The 22,528-nt window shown below is 41.2% G+C and overlaps 1 protein-coding gene across 9 annotated transcripts in view; it reads right to left on the bottom strand.

The window, feature by feature from the left end:
• Traf3 (TNF receptor associated factor 3) overlaps positions 1–22,528 on the bottom strand; it is a 120,506-nt gene that overhangs the window by 29,604 nt on the left and 68,374 nt on the right. For 8 of the 9 annotated variants that reach the window (XM_028883774.2, XM_037210860.1, XM_028883776.2 and 5 more), the window contains one exon: positions 18,857–18,968. The exons of the other annotated variant lie outside the window; for it this stretch is intronic. The gene's annotated coding sequence lies outside the window, so the exon portion shown is untranslated. The remainder of the gene's footprint in view (positions 1–18,856; positions 18,969–22,528) is intronic. 9 annotated transcript variants of the gene reach the window in all.

The following is a 22,528-nucleotide window of genomic DNA, read 5'->3' as shown; positions in this document are numbered from 1 at the left end:
AATTTTATTTTCTGGTTAACTCCCTGACCATAACTCCCACCATACTGTGATAGAACCAGAGTGGGCCTGTGGCTAGTACACTACCTTTTGTTCCAGCAGTAGTACTTACTGGAAACGAGGTGTTTCCAGACCACAAGAGCCATGTGTGAATGTGCCTGCAGGATGTAGGGCCCTTGTTTCTGCCCTCTGCCCTCAAGTTTACCAAGCCTGGGTTGGCCTGAGTAAGCCCCCACATCACAGAGCCATGGTATTGTCACATGAAGCCTGTGAAGAGCAGAGAGTAGAAAGATACAGGCAGGTAAAAGGTGCTCAAGTCAGGTCTGGCAGAGGAACATGGGACTGGATAGATCACCGAGCCCCTGCATAGGTTCATTTCTGACACCTGGCTACCAGTTTCTCTGCCTTCCACCTGCAAGTCCCATGATGGACAATGAGAGCACTCCCTAAATCAGCCACACAGATCCCAGAATAGGCAGCTTTGTTAGCTGAGCCTTGAGGTCAAGTAAGCAAAACTAAGCAAGAACACAAAGCGGTTGACTAGGTTCCTAAGGAAACACTGGCTGTCATGGAAATTAGAGCCAGCATCAAGAACACACACCAACACCGACTATCATCTTCAGCAGTCCAGCACAGACGAAATGAGTCCAGATGGTGGCAAAAAGGCTGGTTTCTCTTTCCTTCCTTTGTGGCTATTCCACAATCAGTGTGAAGTTTTATAACAAGAAACTTTGAATGATGGACAGTTACATCTATTAGTACATTGTGAAGTTCCTCAGAGAAGTTTTTTCGGAGTGTGTCACACTCCTCTCTGAGACCTTTCTGGGTGGCTCTAGCACACAGATACACTTTGTTTCAGTTCTGCTTGCAAAGCCCCATGAGCCCTGTCCCGTGTACCTCAGCAGAGAAGCAGGTCAGAGACCGCAGAAAGAAGCCTGTGCTGGCCTCCAAAATACAAAGTTTATTTTCCTGTCTCCCACTCCCAGTCCTTTCCCACACCATGCCATGTATCTGCTAAGTAAACAGGTTCTTTCAAAAGTTAACAGTTCCCTTAAAAAATGCATTGTGTTCTTGCCCAATTTATTTTTGCTACTTAAAAAACTACAAGTTTGAATGGGCATGTATATAATTCAGTTGGTAGAGAGTTGGAGTGGATTTGATCCCAAGTATCAAATAAAACGTGTCATGCACCTGTAATCCTAGCATTAAGGAGGCAAAGACAAAGGAGGATCAGTAGTTCAGGGTCACTCTCTGCTCCACAGTGAGTTTGAGGCTAGTTTGGGATCCATGAGAATCATCTCAAAAACAAAAAACATAAAAACAAAACTCTCTAAACCCATGGGACAAATCCCATCAACTCAACAATATCTGGAGCATCTGCCCCCAGGACTCCCCTTACTTCTCATGCAGTAAGACTGGGAACCCCCACATACCAGAGGCACAGAGCAGATACAAGTGCTCAGGAGAAGGCTGGGGCAGAGCCGAGTCCTCCTCTTCCCCAAGCCCTGCTCATGTACTGTTTTCTGCTGCTCTTTCTGAGGTGCAAGGAACAAATGTTTCATGGCTAGGGATGCACAAAAATGGCTGTCAGCAGCCACACCTGGGTAAGCTTTAATAAGAAAGAATGTTGCTGTGGCCTTGTATGAAACCTACAGATGTGTAAAAGTAAATTTTCAAGATGACTTCAAGCAGTCAGTGACTCTGCTTACAGTCTGACATTGAGAAGCTTGCTCACTAGAATGACAGCTTACCTTTCTGAGCTATGTGAGAAGGTGCCTGGACTGAAGATCTGCAGGGAGCTCACTGGCTGCCCATCACCAACAATACTTGGATGCTCCAGTATCTCTGCATAGCCCAACCTCACTGTGTCCCTTCCTCTAAAGGAGCTCCAAGCAATCCTGTGTGCTTGTCCAAGGCACTTTCCACTAAAGAGCAGTAGACTTGGATACGGTCTGGGATTTGGATCTCTTCAGCTGACTTATGAGCCCCAGGTGCTGAGAGCAGTGCCTGATAGGTAGTGAGTGCTCAGTATGCATTTGCTGAGTTACTAGACAGGCAAAGTCTGAGACACTTGTCTCAAATGATTTCTGTGACAAGCTAATTCCAGGAGCAGAGAACTTTAAAAAACTGATCTAATTCTATGCAATGTAAAAACCAAGAAGGATTTCTTTCAGCTACTCAGCTTTAGTGTGGTGCTCTGCTCTATAGTATTTGGGAGATTGGGGAAGCTGTGTTCAGTAGGATCTCATGACGAGAAATGAGGGTAACTGAATTCCTATTTCTAAGTATCTTAGTTGGGGTTTCTATTGCTGTGAAGAGACACCATGACTACACCAACTCTTAGAGAAGAAAGCATTTAATTGGGGCTGGCTTACAGTTCAGAAGTTTAGTCCATCATCAGCATGGTAGGAAGCTTAGCGGCACACAAGCAGACATGGTGCTGGAGAGGTAGCTGAGAGTTCTACATCTGGATCCACAGGCAGCAGCAGGGCTTGGGCATTTGAAACCCCAAAGCTCACCCCCAGTGACGTACTTCCTCCATCAAGGCCACACCTCCTACGGCCACTCCCTAAGCATTCACAGGTTTTTGTTTATAAGGGCCATTTTTATTTAAAGCACCACACTGAGGGACCAAGATAATGATGAATAATCTTTCTTCTTCTGTGGAATGCTATGCTCCACAGAAACAAGTAAAGACTGCAACTGCAGGTCTTTGTTTTTGTAGAATGCCAAAGAAAAGCAAACAAATAAAAAAAAAATGCTATCCCAAGCTTATCAACTAGAGCCTTGCAGCACTCTGCTGCAAAAGGTACAGAATATCTGGAGGCAGGTCTGCTGGGACTCATCTCACCACCTGCCCCCAAACACATACACCCAGGACCACCATAGGCCTCTGAAAACCTGTCTACCCCCATTACACAGCCATTCTTGAGCTCAGTGGTTGTGAAGGAAGCAGCTTTAGAAAAGAGAAACCACAGGATGGGTACAGCAGGTCTGTGTGCTGCACATTTACCAGCCATGACAGTCTGAGAAAAGTACCCAAGTCGAGTGCCCAGGGCAGGAGCCCAGACACAGTGGGGACCAGTGCTGCAGGGCCCAGGAAAGAAGAATGCGGCAGAGGCACTGCCAGGGGGCGTGGGGCTTCTTGGTGGGAAGGTAAGAATATTCTGGAATTAGAGTGCCGTTAGCTATACCACTGGGTACAAGCCACTGGGCTTGTACTTTAATGGGAGTGAATTTTGCATTTAAATATAAAAACTTGATGTAAACTAATATAAAATAATTTACTCAAAATAATACAATTTAAATTTGATTAGTTTGTGATATATAATAGACAGAGCAGGTCACATTGACCTTAATGCTGAAGCTGTACGGTGCTGCAAGCTGTGGACTGTATTTGCCACGAAGGACAAGACTCTCGTTTTTATTGTAATAATTAAGACATGAACAATCCCAGATTCCCTGATGCAAGTACCCAGCAGACAATTTCTTCCCATGTTTAGAGTAAAGAATGCAGCAACCCAGCCAATGCACAAGCAGGCAAACATCTACTCCTCCCTCCATAAGCTGGGCCAAACATCCGAATTAAGCTAAGTTTTCATTTGCTTCCAATAATTTATCCTAAAGAATTCTCTTATCAGCATGTGAAAGCCTGAATTATTATTATTTGTTATTCTAGGATACTTTTTATTGAGGTATCTTTCACTCATGCTGTTATCTTCTGAGTTTTATTATACAGCTTACTACTGACAGTTAAATTGTTTTGTTTTGTTTTTTAACCTGTAAATAGCGTGAACAAGTTTCTCCATAGGGACACGGAGAAAGATGATATGCCACAGGAATTTTTCTTTTTCTCTTCTTTTCCTCTTCCTTCCTTCCTTCCTTCATTTTTTGAGACAGGATTCCTCTTGTGTAGCCCTGGCTGCCCTGGAACTTTCTCTGTGGACAAGGCTAGCCTTGAACTCACAGAATTTCACCTGCCTCTGCTTCCTAAGTGCTGGGATTGAATGCATGGCAGTGCACTACTGCCTGGCACATGGTTTCTTTAAATTACATTAATTTATAGGGGAAGTTGAAGGAATAGTGAGTGTATGCTATGGTATACGTATCAGAAGACAATTTGCCAAGAGTCAGTTCTCTCCTTCCATCATATAAGTCTTAAGAATCAAACTTCAGTCAGCAAGTTCGGCAGCAAGAGCCCTTACCCACTGAGCCATCTCACTGGCTTCCATGTAGTGGTGTGTGTGTGTGTGTGTGTGTGTGTGTGTGTGTGTGTGTGTGCGCGCGCGCGCGCATCACTGGGATTAAAGGCATGTGTTATCATGCCTATATAGTTACCTTTCCTAGAATTTGACAATTAACCTAAAATTTTTCTTTCAGGATAAAGATAACTTCGCCCATACCCAGCAGGAAGCAACTTTAAGAATACAACGCCCACATTCTCAAAGAGGTGGTGTGGGGCGGGTGGTTTTTTGGTCTTTTAATGGGTTTTGGGTCTGGGATAATTTTCAATGTTTAGGGGGTTTGGTTACAAGTTGTTAATTGTTAATGGTCAGGAAAAAAGCTGAACATGGAGATTAGATTCAGAGGTTTGTTTAAAAAAGAAAGAAAAAAGAGAAAAGAATATAGACATGAGATAGATCACTGAATCTATTCTGAGAAAAAAGATAAAGACTAATAGGATAAATGGGTAGATCACTGAATCTACACTAAAAAGAAAAAGAGGAAAATATAAAAATGACAAAAGGTAGATTACTGAATCTATTATGAAAAGGAAAAATACTTTTAAAAAGGAATTACTTGTTTTAAATAAGATAAGTAATGAAAATTTTTGTATGAATTTGTCAAATGTTACTGGACTGGACATTGTTATATATTAATGGATTTTTCTGTCTGAATCTGTCAAATGTTAATGGACTAGACATCGTTAATGTGATCTTGACTGTGTATATTGTATATACTTAATTGGACATAATTTTTCTTCTATTAGCTTTTTTTAATTTTAGACAAAAAAGAAGAAATATGGTGGTATTGTGTTCCCCAAAATATTGTGCACCCTAATAAACCTATCTGGGGTCAGAGACGGAACAGCCACTAGAGATAGAGGCCAGAAAATAGTGGCACTCACACCTTTAATCCTAGCACTCCAGAGGTAGAAATCCCTCTGGATGTCTGTGAGTTCAAGGTGACATTGGAAACGGCCAGGCATGGTGACACATGCCTTTAATCCCAGGGAATGATGGTAGAAAGCAGAAAGGTATAGAAGGCATGAGGACCAGAAACTAGAAGCATTTGGCTGGTTAAGCTTTTAACTGGTTAAGCTTCAGACTTTCGAGCAGCAGTTCAGCTGAGAGCCATTGGGATGAGGAACACAGAAGCATCCAGTCTGAGAAAACAAGACCAGCTGAGAAGTTGGCCAGGCAAGGTGGGCTGTGGTTTGCTTTGTCTCTCTGATCTTCCAGAATTCACCCCAATAACTGGCCACAGGTTTGATTTTATTAATAAGACTCTTTAAGATTCCTGCTACAATGCCTGGCCCACATCTTTTTTAATTGCAAAGCTAACAAAATGTCTAGCTGCACTTCTTAAAATACATACACAAACCAGGTATAGTAACTGAGCTTCTACAGGCAATATATTTAAGCCAAAAGACTTAAAAAAGACCAACTGGGCTGTGGTGGCACATGCCTTTAATCCTAGCACACAGGAGGCAGAGGCAGGCAGATCTCTGTGAGTTCGAGGCCAGCCTGGTCTACAGACCGAGTTCCAGGAAAGGCTCCAAAGCCATACAGAGAAACCCTGTCTCAATAACAACAACAAAAAGATTTAAAAAGACCATGCTCTCTAGCCCAATTAGGGGAGTCTGGTTTCCTACAGAACACTCAGTATCAACAGCATGCTATACTCTCAGAGGCTGGATGACACCCTAATAATCCTGCTCAGAATATTTATTCCAATACCTTTCCCAGTTTCCAATTCACAAATAACGATAATAGTTTGTTTACTCTACTTCAGAAAGCCTCTTCCAAGTTGTTTTGTTCACAATGGCAATGTTCAAAAGTGCACTGAAGATAACTGGACCACAGACTATAGAAGCTCCTTCATAAGAACTTCGGAAGGAGCATGGGATGCAGTGCAATGCTAGAATGCATGGAAGCATGGGCAAGGCCCTAGGGCTGATCCTCAGTGCTTTTTACACGTGAATTAATAAGATAATTTAAAAGTTCATGTAGACATGTAAGAGCAGACAAATTTTGAAAAAGAGTAACACTCAACTCAGCTCAGCAATGAGGACTCTGGCATTAGGGTAAGAGCTGCAGAGCTGAGCTGGTGGTTGGTTACTGGCTAGTAGCTGCTTGGACACTTCTGGTGTCCTTGTGTTCCCTCCAAGTGGTCAACCCTATTGAAGACACTGCTTTGGAGACAATAAGTGGTAGGTTCTAAGACCTCTCTGGTGGGATCTTTTCTTTGCTTAGAAACAATGGACTAAGTGACACTAGACACATATTCTGATCATGTGCAAAATACACAGACCCATGAAGTGAAACTTCAAAGTTTAAGTATTGCTCCTTTCTTGTATCCCACCCCCTTCAAATGCAAACATCATCTGAACTTTCTGTTCTTAAGTTTCTTACTACATTCATATTTAAAAACTTTTGTTTTATGTATATGGATATTTTGCCTACATGTATATCTATGCATGTCTGGTGCCCAGGAGACCAGAAGAAAGTGTTGGATTTCCTGGAACTAGAATTCTAGACAGTTGTGAACTACCACATGAATGCTGGGAAATCAAGCCAGGATCTCTGTAAGAGAAGCTAACTCTTCAGATCCCTTGCTTGTTTTATTGAGACACAGAGTCAGATAGTCTAGGTTGGCCTCAAACTTAATATGTAGCTGAGGATGACCTTGATGGGTCGAATGTATTGGGCCAGAAGGACAGATAGAAAAAATTAAAACCATATGTGGCTAACATAACAATAAATATATGGGGAATTGATTTATTACAACAATGAAAAACACAGATTAACATTCCTCTGATCTCAAAAACAAACCATAAAGTAGAAAATGCTTCTGAGAGAAATATTAGGAGGCATTCTTAAAAGTGATCACAGACAGTTCAGGTTGTACATAAGCAGGGCACAGCAGCTGGTGATGTTTCAAAGGTGCCAACAGCCCTACCTTTATAATAGTTAACTGACAAACCCGTCTGGTGCAACAATGGCCTTTAACATCAGAAAACTTACAGGACTTAGAACAGCTGGTACAGGAGCAGCCAAATGTTGAACATATTGAAGGATCGCCCAGTCCTTGGAATTCTCCTGTATTTGTCACTACAAACAATTCTGGAGAATGTTAACAGATTTGGAGCCCTAAATAAGAAAATTCAGCCAGTGGAGTCTTTACAGGCTGGAACTAACTCCCTTGCCTTATCTATTAGCTAAAGGCTGGTCTATTATAGTGATTGATATAAAAGACTGTTTTCTTACTATATCTTTACAAGAACAGGACAGAGAAAATTTGCCTTCATGGTGCCTACTTATAGTAATTCTCAGCCTGTTAAAAGGTATCAGCGGAAAGTTCTTCCACAAGGAATGTTAAACAGCCCCACCTTGTGCCAATATTTTGTACAAGAGACATCAGAAATAATTCATAAAATTTCCACAATCTATAATTTACCATTATATGGATATCTTACTAGCTGATTCAAATGCAGATACCATAGGAAAAAATGTTTGAAGAAGTAAAGAAAATATTGCCTTGTGGAGATTACAAATTGCTCCTGAAAAAACAGAGAGGAGATTCTTATAACTTATAAGATAAGTTTACAAAAAAACTTATAAGATAAGTTTACAAAATATTCAACCACAAAAGATACAAATCAGGAAAGATCAATTGCAAACTCTTAATGATTTTCAAAAATTTCTGGGAGATATTAACTGGCTAACAGCCCACAACTGGATTAACAACTCAAGAACTAAGTAATTTATTTGAAACCTTTCAAAGTGATAAAGACTTAAGTAGTCCAAGAAAATTACCAGCTGAGGCTGAGAGAGAATTGACTTTGGTTAAAAAAAAAATGCACACACACACACACACACACACACACACACACACACACACACACACACACAAAGATACATATGTGGATCACTTGGATCCAGAGCTTGACTGTATCCTAGTCATTCTACCTTCTACTCATTCTCCTAGAGGAATTCTCATGCAGAGAGAAGATATACTTTAGAATGGATATTTTTGCCACACAAACAATGTAAAAAATTAAAGGTCTATGTAGAAAAGGTTTCTAAATTGATTCTGAAAGGAAAGTTGAGACTTTGTCAATTAACAGGAATGGACCCAACAGAAATTGCAGTACCTTTTACTATTGCTGAAATGTTCTCATTATGGGCAAAAAATGAACACTGTCAAAGAGCTTACAATAATTTTTTTGGAGTGATTAACAACAGATATCTTCAAAACAAGAGACTTCAATTTATAAAAAGATCCAACTGGGTCCTCCTCACATTGTGTGGGGAACACCAATATCTAGAGCCCCTATGTTCTATACTGACGCAAATAAATCAGGAAAGGCAGTTTATAAATCAGGAAGTTTAAGTAAAGTGGCTCAAAGCCCTTATGGGGATTCTGTCAAACACTGAAATTATATGCTATTCTCAAGGTATTATTAGATTTTCCAGAACTTCTCAGTATAGTTACCGACTCTCAATAGGCATAACAAATTGTTTTACACATTGAAACCGCTGAACTTATTTATGATGATTCAGAATTAACTTTGTTATTTATTCAATTGCAGGAAATAGTCAGAAATAGAAATCCCATATATATTACACATATCAGATCCCATACAGGCCCTACCAGACCTTTTAGCACAAGATAATGATGAAATTGATCAGCTATTGGTAGGAAATGTGCCAGAAGCCTCAAAATTTTGTAAGACACACCATGTTAATAGCAAAGGTTTAAAAACAGATTTTTCTATCACTTGGCAACAAGCCAAGAAAATTTTAAGAAAATTTCGTTATACTTGTGCCCTATAGAACTAAACTCCACTAACTGCAGGAAGTAATTCTAAGTGTATTCAAAGAAATGAAATCTGGCAAATGGATGTGTTTCATTTTGCAAAATTTGTAAAATTAAAGTATGTGCACTATACCATACATACATATTCAGGATTTCAATGGGCAACTGCTCTGAGTTCTGAAAAGGCTGATTCTGTAATCACATACTTATTAAAGACTATAGCCATTATGAAATACCTGTACAAATTAAGATTGACAATGCTCCAACATATATCTCTAATAAAATGAAACAGTTCTTTACATATTACAACATAAAGCATATTACAGGTATACCACACAATCTTACAGGACAGTAACAGAAAGATCTAATTGCACTTTAAAATATATGCTTAATAAACAGAAAGGGGGTAATAAAAACCCCTAGAGACAGATTGCACAATGTTTTATTAACTTTAATTTTTTTAAATGCTAATGAAAAAGGAATAACAGCTGCAGAGAGACATTGGATAATAGAAAAAAATGTTGAACTAAATCAGCCAGTATTATTTCAAAGATGTGCTGACCTCAGAATGGAAACCAGGATATGTGTTATGTTGGGGAAGAGGTTTTGCTTTTGTTTCCACAGGAGAAGAAAAGATATGGATACCATCAATATTGCTAAAGATTTATTTAGCAATTAGAACATGAGAGACCTCTTGATTAGGAGAGGTGATGGTTCATCAAACAGCTTGGTCATTCAACCTGGCAAAAAGGAAAATTCCCCCAAATTAAGGTTGGGGTAGGGTTTTGTTTTTGTCTTTCCAGGAGAATAAAAACATGCAACTAAGAAATCTGAAGACCTTTGGACAAATGAAGCATCTGAAGAAGGAAGAATCATCTGGAAAAACTGTCCCAAGAAGAGGAAAGAATAAATTGGCCTAATAGTATAGCACACTTTGCTGTGGGATGGTCTTTCTGTATGCTGTAAATATGCATTGCTACTATTGGTTAATAAAAAAGCTGTTTTGGGCTATGGTAAGGCAAGATAAAAGGCAGGTAGATAATCCAAGAGAGAGACAAGGAGAAGGGGGTGGAGTCAGAGAGATGCCAGCTCACCACCCAAGGAGCAACATGCCAGCAGACTGGTAAAACCATGACCACATGGCAAAATATAGATTAATAGAAATGGGTTAATTTAAGATGTAATAGCTAGCTAGCAATAAGCCTGAGCCATAGACCAAACAGTCTGTAATTAATATTAAGCCTCTGAGTGATTATCTTATAAGTGGTTGAGGGACCACAGAACTGGGTGGGACAGAGAAAGGCTTCTGGTTACAAATGGTGTCCAATGTGTGGCACAAACCCATGACCCTGAGATTAAGAGTCTCATGCTCTATCTGAGCTAGCCACGGGACCGGGTGGGACAGAGAAAGGCTTCTGGTTACAACATTGCCAACAGAATAAAAATTCATAAATCTTTCAAAATGTTTGTTTCTGCTGTTCTCGACTGACATGTTAGGCAAATGGTCTTTATGTAGTCCTAACTCAATTAAAAACTTAAGTTGGTTTTGAAGCTGGAGTACAGTTCTCTCCTTCTCTAAACTCAAGCATGTTTGTTAAAGAAAATCCAAATACTCTGTCTCATGTCAGAAGAGCCAGCTGGCATGGGACAGAAGAAAAATAAAATCTAGGGACTATTACATTGTCACTAATCTCATATTCCTCAAATTTATTTTGACTCTTTAAAACTTTTCTTAAGGCATAAATATTACCTCAAAATTTATAAGATCAATATACTATGTATTTATTTATCAATATATGTATTTAAATGTTCTGTTGTGATATTAATAGTCATACTGAGTACTAACTAATGCTTTTTTTGTTTTGTTATTTTGTTTTTGTTTTTGTTTTTTCGAGACAGGGTTTCTCTGTGTAGCTTTGCGCCCGCCTTTCCTGGAAATCACTTTGTAGACCAGGCTGGCCTCGAACTCACAGAGATCCACCTGCCTCTGCCTCCCAAGTGCTGGGATTAAAGGCGTGCACCACCACCGCCCGGCAAGTTTTTTTTTTTTTTTTTTTTTACGACAGAGTTTCTGTGTGTAGTTTTGATGCCTGTCCTGGATCTTGCTCTGTAGACCAGGCTGGCCTCAAACTCACAGAGATCTGCCTGGCTCTCCCTCCTAAATGTTTTTAAAGGTGTACGCCGCCACCACCCAGCTGAGTACTAACTAATTCTAACCTTAGGCTTCATGTAGCTTCCTGTATGTGATTTCATGCCTGAGTCTAAAGTGAGTATTTAGGACTTAAGCCTGTGTATCCTGGGTGTATTTAATATTTAATAATTAATATGGTCCTTTAACCTCTCTGAGATCTGCTGCATATTAAAATGTTTAAGTTTTCTGAAGTGAATGATGAGTATTCCTAACAGTGACCTTTGAAGTCTCCAAAAGATGATGGGGTCCCACAACAACAATTCTACCTGGATTGTGGTATTGCTGATAAGGTGACAAACACCATCCAAAGATCAGCTTTGGACTACCAACTGCTCAGGACAACTTCAAGACAGTTAAGATGGTCCAGCCTCTTAGACTACTCCAGCCAGGACTTCTGATAGCCTTGCACTGTCCTGTCACGCTAGACTGGACAACGGCTGGATTCCCTGGAACTTGACCATTATCTCTATTTTCTCAGGGTCCCCTAAAGATGCTAGCACCCCATGTCAACAGAAAACAGTCTAGAAAACATGACTCCTACATTCCCAAGAGGTGGATGGATGGTTTTTGTCCTTCAGTGTGGGATGACTCATCTCTAACAGGCTGGAGGGCCAGCCAGTCCAAACCAGTAAATTAGACACTTTCTGAAAGTCAACCTGGTTCTGCCTAAGGGCCCTAGCAACAGCAGCTGAGACATGACCTGGACCAATGAGAGGCAGCCATGTCATACCAGCAGATGCATATTCATTAGACTCCCCGCCCCCCCCTGTGTGGGGTGGAGAGTATATAAGGCTGCCTCTTCCTGAATAAAGTGAACTTGTTGTTTCAACATTCTCCCAGAGTCTGTGTCATTGATTCTGTGCCTACTTGGCCCCCCTCCCCCAAAGGGAACAATAACAAAGGACCCTGCCACACTTCAGTGGATTATGAATGTTTGTTATTGTTTAGGGGGGCTGGCTGAAAATTGTTATTAGTCTTGGTCAAGAAAAAACTATGCAAAGGAGTTAGGAATCTCTTTTGAAAAGAAAAAGGAGCCGGGCGGTGGTGGCGCACGCCTTTAATCCCAGCACTCGGGAGGTAGAGCCAGGCGGATCTCTGTGAGTTCGAGGCCAGCCTGGGCTACCAAGTGAGTTCCAGGAAAGGCGCAAAGCTACACAGAGAAACCCTGTTTCGAAAAAACCAAAAAAAAAAAAAAAAAAAAGAAAAAGAAAAAAAGAAAAGAAAAAGGGAGAGATATAGGAATAATAGGAAAAAAGTGTAGATTATTGAATCTACTTTAATCCAAAAAGCAACTATTAATCTCAAAAAATTTTACATTGGCATGGAGTTTACTTTCTTTGTGGCAAAAGCTGGCCATCTGGGCAAGAAATTGCCCTTTCCTCGACTGCTGACAGTAAGTACACTGTTCAAACTGGACAAGCAGGACACAAAGAAATGCGACTGCTGAACTTTGCCAAGACAAGGTAGGGCAGTCCTTCAAAATTTCCTGCTTCACAGAAATATCTGTCAGATATTCTAGGCCTATAGGCAGAAGTTGGATGTCCCAATATCTCTGAGGAACACAGGGTGACTGGCCAAGCAGCCAACTGTTTCTGTCATTTCTTACAATTTTGTAAGTTGCTTGCTCTGTATTTCCTGTTTACTCAGGTAACATTATATCCTTCTCAGGTCTTTGATGGGGTTGAAGACTAGATACTTACAGTTACAGTTCTCCTTAATCATGGTAGAAAGTATTTTAGGTACAAAACTTTGAACCCATCAGGAAAAGACAGCTAATTGGGTAGCTTCTCTAAATTTGACAAATACATATGGACTGGACATTGTGAATGTATTTCTTACTTGATAATTGTTCTTGTATATAGTTTCATTTTGTTAGGGTTAATACCTTCCCTTTCTATTTAGACAATACCTGATAATCATTCTTATTATATAGTTTTACTATGTTAGAGTTAGAACCTTTCCTTTTTAATTAGACAAAAAGAGGGAAATGTTATGGGAATTTTGTGTTGTGGTCTGATGTCCAATGGAGTCCAGCATTGGTTTGATACATGGGGTTCACATTCAGCTGGCCAGAATGGATCATGTAGTTCCCTGGTGGACTTGCGAGAAGGTAAAGAAAGGCCCTTGGAGGAGGAAGAGGTGGGTCCCGGGAATTGTGTGGGCATTTCAAGCCAGGAAGTGGACAGTGGTGGTATGTTGTGGTTGCTTGCAGTTCTCTTGGATTTATATCCTTAATATTCATCCCCAAGTTTTATTTTTTAATAAATGATAAAAATTGACCAAAAAAAAAAAAAAAAAAAAAAAACAAACTGTCTCGAAAACTTCCCCCCCAACAACAACAACAAAAGGATTCCTAAAGTTAGACAGCTACATCCATCCTGATGGGTCAGGAATCCCCCATGTCCCACCTGTAAGCCATGCACTATTATCAGAAAAAATAGCAAAATCAATCTTTAAAACCTCTCCAAATAGAAGACCATAGAAACTTTTGATTAGATTTCACAATTAGATAGAAATACTTTAATTTCACTTATTTTTGCATGGCTATAAACATCGTATACCTCTGTCCTAAAATCTAGATTTAGCAATTATAAGCTAATGAAATTCTGTATTTATAACTGTATTAAAGAAGAAAATTTATGCTGGGTCAGTCAAATGCATTAAAGACGGTGTTTGAAGCAACTTTTTAGGGTTTGGTCAACTAACGTTTAACAGCCTGAGCTGGAAAAGCAACATGGAGTTTCCAATGCCCAGAAACTGAACACATGCAAGTCTGGGTAACATGGCAGGTCACCCACACGATGGAAACCTGAGGCTATTGCCAACACTTCTGCTTCCATCCTCCTGGAAATCAAGTGGGAAAAGAATATTTGCTTCCACACATGAAGAGCTAGCTTTTGCTGAATGGACATGATGGCACCCCTAGGGAAGGGGTTACCCTAGGGAAGGGGTCACAGTGAAGGGAACTGCATGGCTAGAACATGGCATTTACCACTCATATACAATGGGACCGTGAAGAGGAACCACAGCCAGCAGTGAGCAGAAACAGCAGCCCTGGAGCCCACATCCTGGCACTGCTATATTATAGAACTCTGTGCTGTCCTTCAAGCAGACTTAGTGCTCTATTCTTCACTATCTGCTATATTTTCAGGTGTAAATGTATGGTATCTGAAGGCCTTATTTTACCCACCATAAGATATCTCTAGTCTTCTGAGGACATAGCTTTACGGTTTCCATTCAGCTGCTGTGGATGCTTCGCTTACATGTGTGATGCAGCAGAATGGATGGTGACTTCACACTTGTAACTTCAGTATTAAGGTCTCTACTGTGATTTCGCCATATTTTAATTTTGGAGCTTAGAAACTAGAAACAAAAGTACATCTGCTGACAAAAGTATTCCAAAAAACTGGAAAGCCCGGGGAAAACCGAAAAAGGGAAGCATCAAATAAACAAAGAAAATGGCTCCTGCCAGCGATTGAAAGGATGAAACAGCACTCATGCAGAGAACAAGCGTAACATCAAGTCCAGCAGGGAATCGGTGCCATCCAGCGAGGCCAATGGTGAAGGGGAGGGGAGGGTGGTGAGCAGGCAGGTGTGCTCTGACAATAAAGACACCTCCTGGGACCCTGCTTTGGCACAGCAGCCCTTCATGATTCCTGATGCCAGATGCCACACAGTGGCAGAAGGCCCAGCCTCTCCTGCACAGCACAGGTGAAGAGCACACCAACAAGCGAGCAGAGCATCCACACCATGTGTTACTCTCTGTGCCGGTTCTGTTACTGATCTGGCCAAGGCAACTTTAGGGAGGGAGGGAGGGAGGATGGGAGGGAGGATGGGAGGGTTCATCTTAGCTCTGAAGGTGCAGCTCTACATGGTGGGGGGGAGGTGTGGCAGCGAGGGCCTGAGGCAGCTGCAGTCAGGCAGCAGAGATGGATGCTGGTGCTCAGCCCACTTTCTCCTTCTTTTAATTTAGTCTACTGCCTCAGCCCCTGAAGTAATGCAGTCTGTATAGATGGTGGTCTTCTAGTAAATCTTTCCGGAAATATGTTCATATACACATCCAGAGGTGTGTTTCCATGGTGATTCTAAATTCAGTCAACCTAACAAGATTAATTATCTTATTAAAAGTCCTGGTTCCAAGAGAGAATGAGACAGACCAACCCACCCAAACTGAGAGGAGCAAAAACCTAAATTATAGATAATAGCTTACAACTATAAGAAAATAGCAGCCACTTGTAGCTCTACATTACCACTTGGTTCATACAATTTAGGATATTTATTAATTAAGATTTACTTATTTTTAATTTTTATGTATGAGTGTTTTATCTCACCTAGGTGTTCCATGCATGGTACTCAGGGAGGCAAGAAGATGGCACTGGACCCCCTGGAACTGGAGCTACAGGTGATTGTCAACTGAATGTCGGTGCTGGGAACTAAAACCTGGATTTCTCCAAGAGCAGTAAGTGTTCTTAGCTGCTGAACCATCTCTGCAGTCCCACAACTTAGGAGTTTGAAAGCACCTCTTAGATGCAGACCTGTAGCTCTCCTGGTCCATAGCTGGAGTCCTGCCATCTGGACAGAAAGGAAGCAGCAGGAGCCAGAGCTCAAGCCACTCTGCAGGTCACAGGAGCAGGCAGTCCCTTTTCAGGGGAGGTTCTGCCTGTCCATCAGAAAGGGGGTAGGGAGAGGGGGAGGGGCTGCAATTCCCTTTCCTAGAGTATTACCTTTATAGGAAAATGGAGTCAAAGAGCAAGACACAGGGCTACATTAAGGAGGGGCTTACACTATGTAAAACTTGAGAATAAAATGTGGTATTCAAGTCAGCAGCTTTCGCTTCTCCTTCCATTCCCCATCACACTGGCCCTTTTCTGCTGGATTCAAACTCGGCTCCAGTTCTAATCCAAATCCTCCCCTCTCCTTCACTGAACACTTGGCACTGAGGTACCTAGGTAGGGCATGGGGCCCTGAGAAGACACCTCTTCCTCTTCATCTCTGAAAACACATGAGAAACTTTAGCAACCTATTTTTTGTCACTGTGAAGAAGGATTGGGAATAGAAACTAGGATTTTTGAGAAGTATTTAATTGTGACTTAGAATCATGAAAAGGTTTTGTAAAGTCACAATACAAATAAAATGAAAAAGAACCTCTTCCCTTAAAAAATAGTGAAGTAAGTGTATTTAACCATGTAACCAGTTGATGGTACTGCAAGGGAATGGCTTATCTTAGTCAGGTTTTCTGTTGCTGTGACAAACACCACAACCAAGGCAACCAACAGAAGAAAGAGTTCATGTGGGCTCACAGTTCCAGAGGGAGAGTCCATGACAGGAAGCATGGCAGTGGGCAGGCAGGCATGGCACTGGAGCAGTAGCTGAGAGCTTACATTTAAATCCATAAGCAGGAGGCAGAGAGACGGGAGGTGGCAGGGGGTGGGGGGGACATGAGTCTTTTAAAACTCAAAGCCTATCCTCAGTGACACACCTCCTCCAATGAGGACATACCTCCTAGTCCTTCCCAAACAGCTCCACCAACTGGGGACCAAGCATTCAAATATATGAGCCCCTGGGGGCCATTTTCATTCAAATAACCACATGACTCAAGTGACTTAAAAAGACAGCTGTTTGGCAGTCCAATGACACAAAGAACTGCAGGAAATATAAAGCTGTGTTGGTAGTATAATGTTGGTGATATGTTGCTAGTACTGTTATTTAAAACAAGCACATACTTTTACAGGTTAAAACAAGTGAATGAATATGGTAAGTAAGTATGTTAGGAACCAAGATTTTCAGCATGAGGGGGAAAAAAGATAAATATAAAATCAAAGAAGTAAAACTCAAATACTCCTAAATCGCATGTGAAGACTGAACACATCATGGTCTCCAGAGATGATTAGCAGCTCCACAGCAGGAGCATTCATGCTGGCAAGCTCCCACATCGTGAGTGCCCATATCAGCAAGAGTCCTAGGGCCTCAAGATGCCACTTCCCACAAAGGAAACCAAGGCTCAAGGTAAGTAGATAACACCTACAGAGACCAGAAAGCAAGGAGGGCAAGCTTTGGTGCAGGTCAAACACTGTGGCTAGAACCAGGAGGCTCTGCTGGCCAGAAATGGCATCTGACCATCTCTAAGAATACCTGAAAATATGATTCAATTCACAAGTAACAACTGGTTACATGCCAAGTGATAGTAGAACCGTATGGCTGAGAGAATTTATAGAAATAAAGACTCAGGCATGTATTTATCCTATATTCTATTTGAACTGTCCCTTAGGGCAAGCAAATACCCAACGGGGAAGCTACTGACACAATAGTATAGAAACATTTCAGTTATTCAAGGAGGAATACATGACAAAGCTAGAACAGAAGCATTCTGCAGGCTCTAGTGACTGAGCACTGAGCAGGAGCAGACCCTGTGCCTCCCAACAAGAACACACTAGCACTGAGTGCCTACAAGGAGGGCTGATGAAACCAGGGAGCCAGCCTCTGCATAGACCCACCTGTCACATGTTCAGTGCTAATGGCCAAAGCAGGGAAAGCTCTGGTCACAGGACAACCAGCCTGGAATGTAGAGCACAAAAAAATCCAGGGGAACTGGGTGGAAAAGATTATAATGAATAAGACTCACTGGCTACTAGCCCCACTTCACAAACTGAAAGAACTGTTAACTATGGGGAGGGGGTGGCACTGTGATGATATTGTGATTAGAAATGAAACTTAAATGACAGTTTTCTCGCTACTTTTCAACTGATCAAAAGTAGCCATGTATTAACTCTCACTTTGCAATTTTCAAAACCTTCTGGTATTATCTTAATATGGTAACATATTACAGGTTCTTAATTCCAAGTATAAAATGTCACTCAATCACCATCATACCTAGAAACAGTCACGTCCTTTCCTTTTTTATTTCTTTTTTTCCAATCACAAATTAGAGATTAAAACAGTATTATTTTTTCCCCTTTCAAGTCTCTACTGAAAGATGGTTAAGAAGGCAAAGGCACAGTCCACGTGGCACTGGCCAGAAGGCTGTCAAGGAGGCATGCTTATGGGTGGGCTGCAGGGAGGGGTAAGAGTTTCCAGAGTAGGCCTGGCAAGACAGCAAGGCCGCTACTCTTGTTTTTCAAAGTTATGAAATCATTCTATAGCCTCAGAGGCCCTGTCCACCGTGGTCACAGTTTAGTGCTAGTTTTGAAAGACTGGAAGAGGGCTGAAGAGATGGTTCAGCAGTTAGGAGATGTAGTGCTTTTAAAAAGGTCCTGAGTTTGGATCCCAGGACCCTTATCAGGCAGCTCACAAGTGCCTGTACTTCCACCTCCAGGGTATTTTTACACCCTCCTGGATTTCACAGACATCCTGCACTCTGATGCACAAACCACAAAACATACACACATACACACACACATACAATAAATGTTAAAAAGGAAAGGAAAAAAAGCTGAAAGATACAGTCAAACACAAACCAAAACCCAGGGGCACATCTGCAGATCCTCAACAACTGTCTCAGAGGGAAACTGCTATGGCTAAAAGCCAGTAACTTCAGCATGTTTTGGAACTAGATTATTTTCATGCAAAGCAAAAAGATAATAGCTTAAGAAAGAAGCCTGCCCATATTAAAAATTCCTAACAGCATACCTGTGTCATATGCTGTAAGGAGGTTTCAGGGAGGCTCAGGAGTGAGGGAGAAGCTTCCACAAAGATGTCGAGCAGTGCCAGCCTTATCCTTCAAGTAATGGGGATCTTGTACCTGGGAATCAAGAGGAAGGCCTGGTCAGCTTTCATCTGGAAAATGTCAAAAGCTCTAAATAACAGAATTTCAGAGCATACATTTTTATAAAATGACAAAGTTCAAGGTAAGTATTTTTAATCATTCTATATGCATATGTACTATGGTTTTTCTACACTTTAAAAATCAAACCATGCATTATGAAGTCTGGTTCTTTTTTCCTTTAAGTCTCTTTTATGCTAAACTATTACATACAGACAGCAAAGTTCAGGGAACAATCACACAGTGTTACCATGGTTATTACACACTAAGATTAGTACCAACCTGGCCAGGTAAGGGAGTGCTGCCAGAACTCCAGAAACACAGAATGTCTTGTTCTGATAGCAATGATTCTGTAACTTCCAAGAAACCACTACCTTGGCCAGGTGGTGGTGGCACACACCTTTAATCCCAGCACTCAAGAAACAGAGACAGGTGAATCTCTCTGAGTTTGAGGCCAGCCTGATCTACAGAGCGAGTTCCAGGACAGCCAGGGTTAAATGGAAAAACACTGTTTTGAAAAACTAAAATAAATAAAAATAAAAAAGAAATCACTACCTTAACTTTTATGGTTGTATTTCTTTGAGTTTCTTACTACAGTTAAAACCCAGGTAAACAACCCTAGAACATACTGGAGTTTTCTTTTTCTTATTTTTGCTTGCTTCTGAATTTTATATAAATACACCAGGCTGGCTTCAATCTCACAGAGATCTGCCTGCCTCTGCCTCGAAGAACTAAGATTAAAGGTGTGTGCCACCATGCCTGGCTGTCTGTCTATAATCTCATCTTGCTTTTTGTTGTTCAACACTGCTGTTGCTATAGCTATGGTCTGTTTCCATTATCATGGAATACTGGAGTATAAACACACAACTTGGCTATCCAGTCCTTGGTCCAACATTCCTGATTAAGAACAATTATGAACCTCAAATGATCTTTCTGCTACATCCACCTCAAATATATAGGCACATAGGTGTGCACACACACATCTAGAAGAGCGACTGCTACATCAGGCAAGTACGTAATTGAACATTTTCTACAGAACGCTCAGTATTTCTCACAGCAGCTCTAATAATGTGCATTCCTAGAAGAAGGATCTGATAGGACCTCCTGCTCACTTTTCCAACAGAACTCGGTGGATGTATTCATCCTGCTGACTAAATAGCTGCGTAATGGTATCTTACAAACTCTTAATACAAAGTATAGATTATTTTGAATAAATTTTATAAAAATTTACATCTGATGATCACTGCATAGAAATTTAATTCTGCAACTAAGCATCTGTTCAGGGTCTTGTACCCAATTTCTCACCAAGTTTAACTTCCCATTCTGAGCCCACCAGCTTCTAAGCTCTGGGCCTAGAGAAGCACTAACTTGGGCCTGTCTTACCAGAGATGGTCTACTCTCTGAACATGGCCCAAGTCAAAAGTTTACGATGTTTTTACTTAAAGAGATTGTTTCCCACAGAACTTGAACATAAATATAAAGAAGTCTGCAGCTGACAATGTCATCAGCCAACTCTGAGTAAAGTTTTGACTTGAGAAGAGAGCAAACCTGGAGGACCATGCAAGAAAGAGCTTCACCCAGTAGGGTACCCACAGGCAGCCTACCCAATGTTTCCAACTGCTGATACAGAGTTTCTATTATTCTACTGTGGTGATATTTTAATTGTGCTAAAATGTGATTTTATTTGTACGTTAATAAGTAAAGTATGCCTAGAGATCAGAGGCCACATAGCGAGGTCACATAGCCATAAACAGGAATCAGGCGGTGGCAGTACGAGCCCTTAATCCAATCACATGGCAGGCAGAGTCTCTGTGTGGTCAAGGACACAGCCAAGAGTGGTGACACAAGCCTTTAATCCCAGTACCAACCATAGAGACCTGGAGGTCTGTACAAACAGGCAGTGATGAGGAAGTCATGTGGCTGAACTTAGAGCCAATGAGAAGGCAGAACAAGAAGGCAATAAAAACACAGGTTTAATGGGAAGAAACTCTCTGGGGAAGCGATGGTGGCGAGGTGGTAAGATAAGGCTCTTCACTAGTTCTCTGATCTCTTTGGCTATTACCTCTGTATTTGGCTCTGTGTTTCTTATTTAATAAGACCGTTTAGAAATTCGTCTACATTCTACCTAAAATGTTTTCTAGCTTTCACTAATGTTCTTTAATCGGGAGTTATGTGAAAGAATTATTTATTTTGAAATGAGTTTCACTATGTGGCCCTGGCTTGTCTGGAATTTACTGTGCAGATCAGGCTGGCCTCAAACTTGCAGCAACCCTCCCTCCCTCTGCTGAGTGCTAGTATTACAAACATGTACCATCATGCCCAACAAAAGTTTATTTTTAAACTCTGAGGATTTTGTAATTACCTTTTTATTCTTGATTTATAACTTAATTCCACAGAGGTCATAGATTACAATCGTATTACAACAGTGTTCTGAAATGCACTGACACTGATTTGAACTACTATGCAAGACTGGCCAGTTGTTTGCTTATTTATTTATTTATTTATTTGTTTTTTTTTTTCCCCCAAGACAGGGTTTCTCTGTGTAGCCCTGTCTTGGAACTCGCTCTGTAGACCAGGGTGGCCTTGAACTCAGAAATCCACTTACCTTTGCCTCCTGAGTGCTGGAATTTAAGGTGTGGGCCATCACCGCCTGGTCTGATTGGCCAAGGTTTATAAACATCTTTGCCTACTTGAAAGATAACTATGATGTTATTTTTTAGATATATTATGTATGTAACATCAAACCAGAGAGTTAGATGCTAGTTACATTTACCTTTTGTTTGCTTGTTTCATCAATTATAGTGATGTGCAAAATCTTCATCATGATTATGAATGTGCTCATTTCTCTTAGAACTGCTGTCAGTGTCTACTTGTCCATTCTGAAGTTATGCTGTTAGGTTTATCTACGTTTAAAGTTAGTTTTCCTCTGAACTGAAACTTTTATAATTACAAACTGAGGAAAGCTTTATATGCCCCCAAATAATTTTCTTATCCTGATGGGCACATAGATACATGCCAGTGACTAGCCTGTTGGATGAGTCAACTTCTGCTAAGAAAATGTAAGCACCTTTAATCCCAGCACTCGGGGAAGGAGCCAGCACCGTGGGACTCAATGAGAAGGACCAGAGCATTCTGCCTGAGGCCGACCCAGGGCCCAGCTGCCAATCCTGCAAAGCCCAACAACTTGGAGGTGTTGGTGAGATTGCCCTACTGATCAAACTGAGATCCATTTGGGAGAGGATTCAGAAGCCTGCAGCCTTCAGTCTGAGGAAACAAGATCAGCTGAGGAGTGGGTGAGCAACAGAGAAGGCAAAAGAGAAGGAGCCGTCCAGCCACCGAACCAGATCACCAGAGTCATAAGCCTACACTACATCAACTGGGAACAGGTAAGGCCCCATCTCCGGACAGGCAGACCAGGTCTCTAGTCCCTAGGCCCAGACATCACAGCCCAAGGAACTAGGTAGCTACCTTTCCCTGCTCCTTTGCCAAAAAAAAAAAAAAACAAAAACAAACAAACAAACAAAAAAACAGCCCCTGCG

The sequence above is a fragment of the Peromyscus leucopus genome, chromosome 14 (assembly GCF_004664715.2).
Source record: "Peromyscus leucopus breed LL Stock chromosome 14, UCI_PerLeu_2.1, whole genome shotgun sequence".
Classification (NCBI taxonomy): domain Eukaryota; kingdom Metazoa; phylum Chordata; class Mammalia; order Rodentia; family Cricetidae; genus Peromyscus; species Peromyscus leucopus.
The sequence above is the reverse complement of the archived record's forward strand: the minus strand, read 5'-3'. Positions and strand labels throughout refer to the sequence as shown.